An 11550-nucleotide genomic window follows, 5' to 3' on the forward strand; every position below is an offset into this window, starting at 1 on the left:
TTCAAGAAATTGGCACTAGTGATACATATTTTGAGGGCTAGCCGATTTGAACATGTATGTCTTCTTCTCATGGTTATTCCAAGAGTTCATGATGTTGTGTGAACCATTTGAGGTGTCACACTTGGGGCACTAGGCTCTCAAGCTTCATGGAGTCAAGCAACAACAACAAGGTATGTATTCTATCTATTTTATTATCCTAGTATCAATGTTTTGGTATGCTAGTTAGGATAATATCTTGGATAATCATATTTGCATGTATAATAGAGAAAACATAGATCCAAGGTATTTAGGGTTACATGTACACTTAGGAGTGTTAGAATGCTCAAAACCCAACAGTGGTATCAGAGCCTAGGCTTGTTTTCAATTATACTTGATGCAAATTGCTGAAAAATGCTGAAAAAGTCGAATTTCGGGCATTCTAGGCACTGGACTCGCCGAGTCCATGAAGAAAATCATCCTACTCGGCGAGTAGGTTGATACACTAGACGAGTAGGAGCCCCAGACAGCATATTTTCGCGGTTTTTTTTGGCTAGAAATGGACTAGAAACATTACCCTAAGATGTTTTTGAACTTATAAACTTGTTTTTGATGTGGTAATGTTCATACTAATCCAATTTCAAAGATAATTGTCAATAGATTCATGTTTTGTATTAGTTTAGTGATTAGGCTAATTACATGAAAAAGTTTGATTTGAATTATCTTGTTCTTATGAGTTGCTTAGATTAATAGAAAAGTTAATTGATTATGTGTTTTCAATCCATTTTAATCTAAGAGTTGATTCTAAAATGTGTTTTTGTAACTTGTCCTCAAGTTATATGAAAAGTCACATTTAAGTTTCATAAAACTCATAAAAGTTGGTAATGGTTACAAAAATGAAGAGTCTTGTCCTCAAGTTATGGAGGTTCAAGAGCCACTTCATTAAGTAATAAAATGTGTAACCTTAATTAATTCCATAAATTACAAAATAAAGAAAAGTTACATTCTTTTATTAGTTTAAAGTCTTCCATAACTTGTCCTCAAGTTATGAAACTTGAAAAGTTTTTTTTTTAATTAAAACTACTTTAAACACATAAGTTATGGAATTAATTAGTTTTGAATAGTTTCAAAACGTGCCCTCAAGTTTTGGAATTTGAAAAGTTTTCTCTTATGAATACTTTAATTCCAAGTTAAGCCCTTAGAATTTTAAAAGTTAAAATTCAACCCTTATACTTTATAATATTCTAAGTTAATAATATATATATATATATATATATATATATATACATATATATATATATATATATATATATATATATATATATATATATATATATATATGTATAAGAGAAAGTCAGTCTTACCGTTAGTAGGCCTCATTCACAAAGCCGGTCTATAAGGGGGGTATAAGGTTACTGCCTATAAAATGGCAGTTTAATGGGTGTCCACTCTCACCCACCGCTTCCTTGACTGGTGGAGGGTCGTTAGCCGAACGGGTAGGACAAGGACTATAATTCTCCCTTCATTAAAAGTATTAATGATAAATACTAAGTAACTAAACATTTATAAATTCCCAATCTTAGTTACTTAGGAAAATGTGAATTTGGTGCTAACCCATGAAATTACACTTTGCAATTTGTTTAAGTCAGTTAGTGGAGCGTGTGTGGTTAACCGGCACACTAACTCGTATTTAACAAGGTAGGCAAAGGGTAACTTAATGTTTATCATAGTATCGATGGAGCGTGTGTGGTTAACCGGCACATCGATTGAGGGGTAAACACTTAAGGGTACCAATTATATTTGCATGGTTATTCACACCTTGTTTTGTGATCCTCGGCATCCCAGTCACAAAACCTGAAGGGCACACTCGAGATTGAAACATGCCATTGAACAGTTCAATGAATCTCAAAAGAATCTAGGAGTTTCAAAACCAATTAAAACCTAATAATACATTTCGTTTATCTTGGTGGAAATTGGTGAATCGTCATTCACCTACCTTCAAATATTTTATAGCTTGGATTACGACATCCATCTTCCAAGTTATAAAAGTATTGTGTTGGGTCCTAGCCTTAATATTTCATATTGGGTGTTATATTAAGGACTTTAAATCAACTATCTTGAATATCTCCCAAAAGATGATCTTCCCAAATCTCTTGAAACAAGCTTTCCTAAATGAAGATGATGTCCCATGGAAATCATACTTCTTTCACTTCCTCCAGTTGTTCTCCCTAACCCACAAGTTCCTGAAAAGTTTAAGGTCACTCAAGCCCTATTGGAATGCAAAGGTCTATATGTGATCACATCTTGGAGATGTAGTCACATATTGACAAGCCGGGAGAGTTGGGTGTCAAAGTCTTGAGAAAGTTGGTGGTTCAATCACTTTCTAAGTCACATAGTGAGTTCCTTTGGGACTCCTATGAAACAGACTATGACAAGACCCTTAATGATCTTATCCATTTGCTAAGATCAACTTCCTAAAACTTTATGGACCTTGACAATGATGACATTGGATATCCAGTAAAGCTCTCTCTTCCCAATGGAAAGGGATCGGCCATAGTCAACTCGGTTGACCAAATGGTAAAGAGAACGGCTAAGTCTGAGATAGTCCCATTATCAAGGGTCTATTGCCAAAGAAAGGGGCATTGGTTGCGAAGCTGCCAAATTTACCTAAGGATATTAAAGTCAATAAGTTTGACTTTACTTCGGGTAAAGTCCACTATCTAACTCTGCTAAGTTTCTATTCTGAGATTCTTGATACATGATGTGACTGGGTCACATGTTGATGTTTTAAGAATCAAAGGAAAAGTGAAGAAACTTAAAGAAAGAATATGCTGAATCTGATGGCATAGATGGATTTCTATCGCATAGTTTGAATATCGGATTCTTGAGCTACTTCTTAAGAGTTACGATATATTGCTTAGGAATAAATAACAACAAAGTTTTCATGTGCTTTTGCATTGTAAGGATAGTTTTTCCGCAAAGTTTTAAAATAAAAGAAATTTTTTTTTGATTTTATTTATTTTAAAATATCCTTACAATGGCATTTGTGAAAACTTTTGTTGCTTATAAGATTTCATTAAGAGCAAGAGTGGAAATATGAATTTGATTCTTTCATTTGTGGTAGTGTCTAAATTTACCAAATAAGGAAAGATTCTCATCACCTAAGTTTCAGTTGGATAGAAACTTGGAATCATGCAAGTTGTGTAGCATGATGAATAAGAACTTTCAAGCATTGGAAAAATTAAGACTAACTACTTGTTCACATGGATGTGTGAGTCAAGTAAAGGATCGAGTACACATTCTTGTGCACTGATCAAGCCCACCACAAATAATCGTTAAGACTATTCGTCATTATTTACTAAAATTTAGTAAATATGGTTATACTTACAAGCTTAAGTGTAATTCTGAGACATTGGAAAAGGTTTCAATGTATGGCAGAGCGAATAAGAAGAATCAACTTAGGCAGAAAGATAAAAGTTTCTCAAATCTGAAAAGATGGGAGAGTACTTTAGTATAATGTTATATAATCGTCTTAATGATTAAGAGACCTTATCACAATTCATCCTCTAAGTGCATTCTGGTAGCTAAGAAGAGAAGCTATGAATTGTTGAAGTGGTTAAATCAAGAAGATGATTTATACTTCGTTCCAAAAAGAATTCTTAGAGTTATACTCTAAGATTGTAACTTGAGTGACATGTCTTAAAGAAGGTTTAAAACACTTGTCAAATGTAAGAGTAAAAGTTTTCTACTCTTGTACATTTGAAATTGGTAAGTTGTGATGTTTTGGATAAAACAAAGACCAACTAAGGCCAATTGAGTGAAGTGTTTGTCTTGATTAGAATCCACACTATCTCTTGAATATCTGACAAGAAAGTCTTATATGTCAAGAGGACAGTGGGAGTCTTAAAGGTCTTGAAAGTCTCAAGAACTAATCAAGAATAAAACCTGAAGTTCTTCACTAGCACACGACTTGAGGTTTATAACCTATCGTGTGGACATGTCTGTGCCTATTCAAGTTGGCTTTGCATAGGAGTTCTGAGAGTTCTCAATTGGTTGCACAGCTACTTGGAAGCAATGGCAGGCCCTTGAGCTGCCAAATGGCAAGAATTTAAGATTGCACAGGTTTAATCCATATAAGTGTGGATTTGTCAGTAACCTTGTCTTGTGATTATGGTTTTGACAAAATTCATATGGATAGGAACTCATACACCATAAAATCTAAGTGTCATAAGGTTTCTCTCCGATTCATGAAAATGATGGTGAGGAAACACTTTCACTAAGTAGATTTTAGCTAGATAGCAATTGTGATATTTGCATTCTCAAAGTCGTTAGTGGAGCGTGTGTGGTTAACCAGCACACTAACATGGACTTGTGAGAAGTGGTAAAGGTCTAAACAATCGAGACTATGATTACGGCATCCCTTTTCATAGTTCTTAAAATTGTTTAGACACAACTGTGAGCTATCTAAGATAAGGTGTATGATATTGATAAAGTTTTATCAAAGCAATCTAGTATCAGAAATCTGAACTTTGGTAAGAAAGTCAATAAATTATTGATTTCTAGAAGTCCAGCTGATTTCTGATTACATGTCAAAGCTAGTGGGAGCATAAGTGTTATGCTAATAATCATCATGTTAGTGGGAGCATGATAATTATGATAAAGGTTGCAAGTTAGCAATGTTAATTATAGAAAACAAAAGTTTCAATTCGTGAGGCTGCAGGGGTTGAAAAAGTTGTTTTGCTATAATTAAGGGAGAGGAAATTATACTTCATTTCAATTCTAAAAGCTTAGATTGAGATTTTAATCGTATTTAGTCAAGGATATATATATGAATTTCATGTTGGAATGGCTCAACATAAGGAAATTCTATATATGGGTCCATTATTTGCGTTCTAAAATTCGATTATGATTACGGCATCCCTTTTCATAATCTGAATTATGAGAACTTGGCAAATAGAAATGGAAATGTTATAGCAAAAGACTGGTTTAGTCTTTATGTGAGACATCATGACTCGTGTCCCATATGCTTCGGATATAGGATCGATTACATGTGCTATATTTATCCTTTCTAAAATTTTCCAAATGCCTGGGGCATTAAGAAGGGAAAAGGTCTAGAACTGGATATGACTAAAAGGATTAAGCAATTGTCGAGGACAATCTAAGGTTTACCAAAGATTGGTTGCTCAAGGACAGTTGGAAGTATAGTGTTAATTCTGGAAGGACCATATTGACATAATCTGTAAGGAGGCAGCTATTGTTCAGAAGTGATAGTCAAAATGGAATATGGAAATGTTTCAAAGTTGGAAATTATTCAATCTGTGTAAGATTAGGAAACTTAATGCAAGAAGGATGTTTCCAAGGAGTTGATCTCCTTGGAATGCTCTGTAATGGTTGTTGTCAAGTCTTTCTGACTCTGTGCATAATCATTATAGGAGGATCAATGCATATAAGTTTAGAATCTAACAGATTTCAGTAAATGGCATGAATTTGGAATTCTTGCATTTGCAGTAAGGATTTAGGACTGTGAAAGAGGATCATTGGAGTTATGTTCAATTGATCTAATTTACAAAGTGAAGATCATAGACAAACATAGTATGCATACTTGGTGTATGGCATGACTAGTGTTTAGAAAACATAGTGTACATGCTTGGAGCATGGGACAACTATTGTTTTAATTCAAGTATAAAGTTGATAGTTTGAAACAGTATACAATGAATAATGTGTAATCATATGGTGATAAATAAAAGGTGTTTTATTTATGTTCATAGGTTTTGATACCATATTAGATTCTATTATTATTGTGTTTCATTTTGCATGTTTTGACTTCCAGAATAACTAGGTCGTTCTTCCTGATTGACTAAGTTATTCAAACTATCCACAGTCGGTCATATGTTGGAAGTAGATATGAATCAAGACTGTCATGGGTTGGCTTGTAGAGGTCTAAGATGTTGGACAAGGGGCTACAACACTCATGAGTGCTCATAAGTTCTGAGTATTGGATTCAACCCGCGCTCATTGGAATCACTTCATGGATTTTATCACGAGTGATCATGAGACGATAATATCTTATATTCTTCAAACCTAGAGATATGAGTTGTTACTATGAGTTGGCTGTACATTGATTGCACGAAAACGCATTCGGTAACTCGGTGTTATAAAACATGCCTTTGTGTATGATTCAAAAAGTACTAGAACAAGCCATATGAGTCGAAGTTTATCCATTCCTTTTACCTTCGGGATAAAAGCGATATCTGTGGGCCCCTCGATGATTTGGTGATGACAAATGTAAGTGCTCGGCCGGGCCTGGACTGATTTGATTTGTTCAATTAGTCAGTCGTCATAAATCGGAAATCGGGAAACAACAAATGGACAGAGAGAATGATTATAATCCATGTCTCAGTCCATATGATATCTAGAATGGAGGAATATATGATCCCTTATCTAATGGACAAGTCATTGACAAAGGTCAGAGTTCATCTACAAGGTCAGAGTTCAACAGCGGCTTTTGAGAGCTACGATTGCCAGTTGGTTCCTGAAGTCATACGCAATAATAGTTTTAGACTTATCCAAGTGGGAGACTGTTGGATTAGTGTCTAAGTCCATAACTATAATTGGTATGTACTTGACCCGACTCGGCATGGTCCATTTGGGTTGCATGGCATCGGAACATTTGGATAGACCGTTTATGAGGAAAAGACATTTTGTGACATATTAATATATTATAAGTTCTAATATATTAATATGAAATCATGTTATTTAATTAGTATTGATCAAGAATTAATTTGGACTTAATTTAGTGATCAAAAAGAGACTAATTAAATATATGGGGATTGATTGTGTAAATCATTCATTCTTATATATGTGGGCTTATGATCCAAGATTCCTTTATGTTGGGTTTAACCCATGTGGTGATCCATGGATACTCCATGGAGGTTAAAACCCATGGAGCATAAGGAATGGGTAAAGTCATGAGTTACATGGTGTAACCCTAATAGCCACACTATATAAGAACCCCTTTAGTTCAAGAAATTGGCACTAGTGATACATATTTTGAGGGCTAACCGATTTAAACATGTATGTCTTCTTCTCATGGTTATTCCAAGAGTTCATGATGTTGTGTGAACCATTTGAGGTGTCACACTTGGGGCACTAGGCTCTCAAGCTTCATGGAGTCAAGCAACAACAACAAGGTATGTATTCTATCTATTTTATTATCCTAGTATCAATGTTTTGGTATGCTAGTTAGGATAATATCTTGGATAATCATATTTGCATGTATAATAGAGAAAACATAGATCCAAGGTATTTAGGGTTACATGTACACTTAGGAGTGTTAGAATGCTCAAAACCCAACAGTTTCTCAGTTGAGGAAGTGTTTGGTGGACGAGTCAGCAGTTGTACCCTTGGAGGATATTCAGGTTGATAGCAGCCTGAATTATATCGAAAGACCAGTTGCGATCTTGGATCGGAAGACGAAGACCTTGAGGAACAAGGTGGTTCAGTTGTGAAGGTGCAGTGGCAGCACCGAAAGGGTTCAGAGTGGACGTGGGAGACCGAGGAGGAGATGAGGGAGCATTATCCAGAGTTATTCTCAGATTCAGTAGCAGCAGACTTCAAGGACGAAGTCTAAGACAAGTGGGGGAGAGTTGTAACGCCCCATTTCTGGTATGTGATTTAAATAAAGTAATTTAAATTTCTTAAGGGGTACTCGACGAGTCAGTAGCCCGACTCGCCGAGTAGAGACGGGTTTTGCACGCGGTTTAAGTTGGCAACTTGACGAGTCCATATTCTCGGACTCGGCAAGTCTGCCAGTCTGAATGAAACCCTAATTTCAAGGGTTTGCACCCTATTTAAACATCATTATGCGCCTCAAACCAGCCTCCATCACCCTCAGAACGTCCCTTACTAAACCCTAGCCTCCCTTTAAGCATTCTTGGAGTATTTCTCATTTTGTGGAGGATTTTGGTGCATTTTGAAGTTAGAAGAAGAAGAGAGAAGAGGGGTTCTCAAGAGGAGCAAAGAAGATCTACGTTTAGTGTGTCTTTCCAGCTTCCATCAAGGTATAAAGCTCGAATCTTTGCTTGTCATCATGTAGATCTCCATAAAAGCTTACTAGTCTTGCTTTTGAGCCTTTTTCTAGACTTTGAGGTCGATTTATGGGTAGTTAAGACGAATGGGTTTCAGATCTAAGCACTTCAGGACTCCTTAAGCTCAAGGTTGCCACCTTTATTGAGCTAAGCACCCATTCCAAACCTAGATCTCCTCTTTTAGCTCCTTATTGGGCATTTTAGCTTATCATGAGCATGCATGAATGTAAAGTTAGAAACTTTACGTGTGAAATCAGTCCTAGGACCCCAGATCTATGAATTGGATGCATTGGAATTGAGAAAAATCGAATGTATAGTTTGGCATGCTTGGGACTCGACGAGTTGTTCTTCAGACTCGGCGAGTCGAGTCGCGAGTCCTCGGATTTTCCCCGATTTGAGAGTTTAGGGTGAATCAGTGAGTAGAGTAAGGACTCAGTGAGTTAAGACTTGGATCTGGAAGCAGTCGGACTCGACGAGTTGTTCATACGACTCGGCGAGTCAAAGATTGGGTGTGTTCTTCTGTTCAAGGGAACTCGACGTACAACTCGGCGAGTCGGATGAAGATTAGACTCGATGTTAGTATCGAAGAAGAACCCGTCGAGTCTTTGCCAAACTCGACGAGTAGAAGCGAGTAGAGGATTAGAATGGTTGATGGGGACTCGGCGAGTTGGCGGTCCAACTCGGCAAGTCTGGTCAACTGAAAGTTGACTATGTCTTGGAAGTTGACTTGTCCAGGGGTAAATAGTCATTTTACCCTGTAATTTGTTATCAGTATTTGATTTAGTGTTTATGGGATTTGTAGCCGGGGAGTTCCGGAGCAGCAGTCAGGCAGTTTCAGATCTAGCATCTTGGCAGCCAGCGTTACGAGGTGAGTTTTCCTTCCAGTAGGAACGGGTCTATGGACACAATGCCGGCCCGTTTAGTTAGCAGTAGTTCCGGACTTCGGTCCGATGCAGTAGTTCAGTGTGCTTGATGTCTTTGTGATTCAAGCATGTCTTTGTGTTATGTGTTCCGGACTTCAGTCCGATGCAGTATGTGGTATATGTGTTTATGCTAGTAGTTATGATTATGCTATGCTATGTTCAGTCAGTTTCCGGACTTCGGTCCGATGCAGAGGGCAAGGCCCTGGTTAGTTCCGGACTTCGGTCCGATGCAGAGGGCAAGGCCCTGGTTAGTTCCGGACATCGGTCCGATGCTGTTTCCGGACTTCGGTCCGAGGCAGTGGGCAAGGCCCAGTATGTGTTCTACATGTTATTGTATGGTATGTGGTAGTTTGGGGGAGCTCACTAAGCTTTGTGCTTACAGTTTCAGTTTTGGTTTCAGGTACTTCCGCTAGCAAAGGGAAGAGCTCGGGTTGATGGCATCGCACACACCACAACTTCAGTTTTATCCTGGGAGTTTTATTCATATATTTTGATATGATTGATAAAGTTTTGTTTTGACATAGTCACTGTGACTTTTGAGTTACTCATTCCATGGTTCTTATTATATATGACACTCGATGTTGTGATTTTTAGTAATATTAACAAAAAAATTTGGGGCGTATTTTTGGGATGTTACAGAAACAATTAAGAGTCCTTAGAAGAGTTGGTCATCGAGACTAAACTTGGACAGTTATGTAATCATATCTAGGGTAAATATAGTCTGATCAACTATATTTATTCGAGATATGACCAACACGTGTCTAAGAGTGGTCGAGGTGAACGACAAATCTAAAACTTACTAACCTAAAACTACAAGGGCCTGAGAACAAAAACTAAAATAAATAAAATACTATAGGAGTATTTTGACATTCCCTCTATTTTCTCGTACTTATACATTCTCGTACAGACGACATGGCAGGCTTTCACCTCCTCGGAGACCCTTACTTCCCCAATCAGGGGAATGGGGGTTAGATCGAGGAAGACCTAGAGGAAGACCCCGAGGAACCCATGGAGGATCCCGAAGAGCCGATAGAGTTTGAAGAAGAAGACGTCGATGAAGAAATCGAGGAATATGACGATGAGGAGGTTGAGGAGCACGATGAATCGGACGCAGAGTCTGAAGTTACTCAATTTAGAGATAATAAGCGTTAAAAATGACTTTTTGATACAAGATTATTTAGGATAAATAATCTTAACCAAAGTTATAGTATATGTCACAAGGATTCCGTACATATAAAGAACACTTAAATCCGACTTATAACAAAGAAGTTATGACTCGTTGAAGTTTCACGAATAAACCGTAACGGCTCTGGATAACGCAAAACATAAATTTTTGATAAAATACTTTTTAGCCTTAGTAATTTAAACAAAATTCTTAGTAGTTGTTAAATCATGAGCGTGCATATAAACAACGTTCAAATCTGACTTCATTTGAGAAAGTTATGATTTTTCTAAGATTTAACGTAGCTCGAAAATCGAATTTTAGATTGATCGATTATTAGCCGAAACAATCTAAACAAGAATTGAAGATCTCGTTAATAGGAGTTCAACGATATAAAGACAATCGAAAACGGACGTCGGATGACAAAGTTATGAATTTTTAACAGACTTTAACTATCTAAGACTATTAAAATATAACATTAAAAATAATGTCAAAATTAGTTGACGGAGTCTAAAAGAAAGTTGTAGATCCCGTCGATAGGTACGTGTGAATATAAAGAACGTCAAAAACGGAGCTCGTATGCAAAAGTTATGGATTTTATAAGATAATTAATTTTCTAGTTAACAAGAGGGTGACACGTGTCGCGATCTGCCACCACACCTTCCTCCCCAAGGCTTGCGATCTGATGTTGACATGTGGCACCCAGTACGCCTAGCGTAAGTTGAGTACGTCCAGCGTACTAGGCAACTTCCATCTATAAATAGAACTCATTTTTCACTATTTTCTTCACATATTTCCATCCAAACTCTTCCAAAACCCTCCCAAGGTCCCAAGACCTTTTTGTAGCACTTCGTAAGTGTTAGTAGCGAAGCTCTAGAGCGTCAGAAAGCTCCACAAAATAGAGCTTTCGGTTTAGAAGTTCTACCCGCGCAGATTCCGGTTTCTCGCTAAACCACATGTAAGTTGAGTTACGCTTTGTCACACCCCGAAACCGATGGCGGAAACGTTCCGGGGCGGAGGACGTCATGTGTAGCATCACAACCAATGAATAATAGCAATTATAGCAACACAACCAGTACAGTGCATACTAAAATAAAAATGTTTACATCAGTTTGAAACGTTGTTTGAATTACATTCAATAGCTTTGTATAGTATAAACTTAAAACTCTTATTGCTCCCGTTCCTCGAAAATCCAGCAAGTACCTGTCTACTGATTTCCTGAGAATACAAGCAGTTTAAAAGAGTATCAGCATAAAGCTGGTGAGTTCATAAGCGGTGGTTTGTAGTGAAAATCGTTGATGAGTTCGGAAAATATTTGTATAGTTTCAAGAAAATCCGATATTTTCCTTAGTGAAAATGTAGTGTTATCAGTTCTGTAATAAACCATGAATATCTGTATGTT

The sequence above is a fragment of the Lactuca virosa genome, chromosome 5 (assembly GCF_052849685.1).
Source record: "Lactuca virosa cultivar CGN04683 chromosome 5, Lactuca_virosa_CGN04683_v6, whole genome shotgun sequence".
In the NCBI taxonomy this organism is placed as follows: Eukaryota; Viridiplantae; Streptophyta; class Magnoliopsida; order Asterales; family Asteraceae; genus Lactuca; species Lactuca virosa.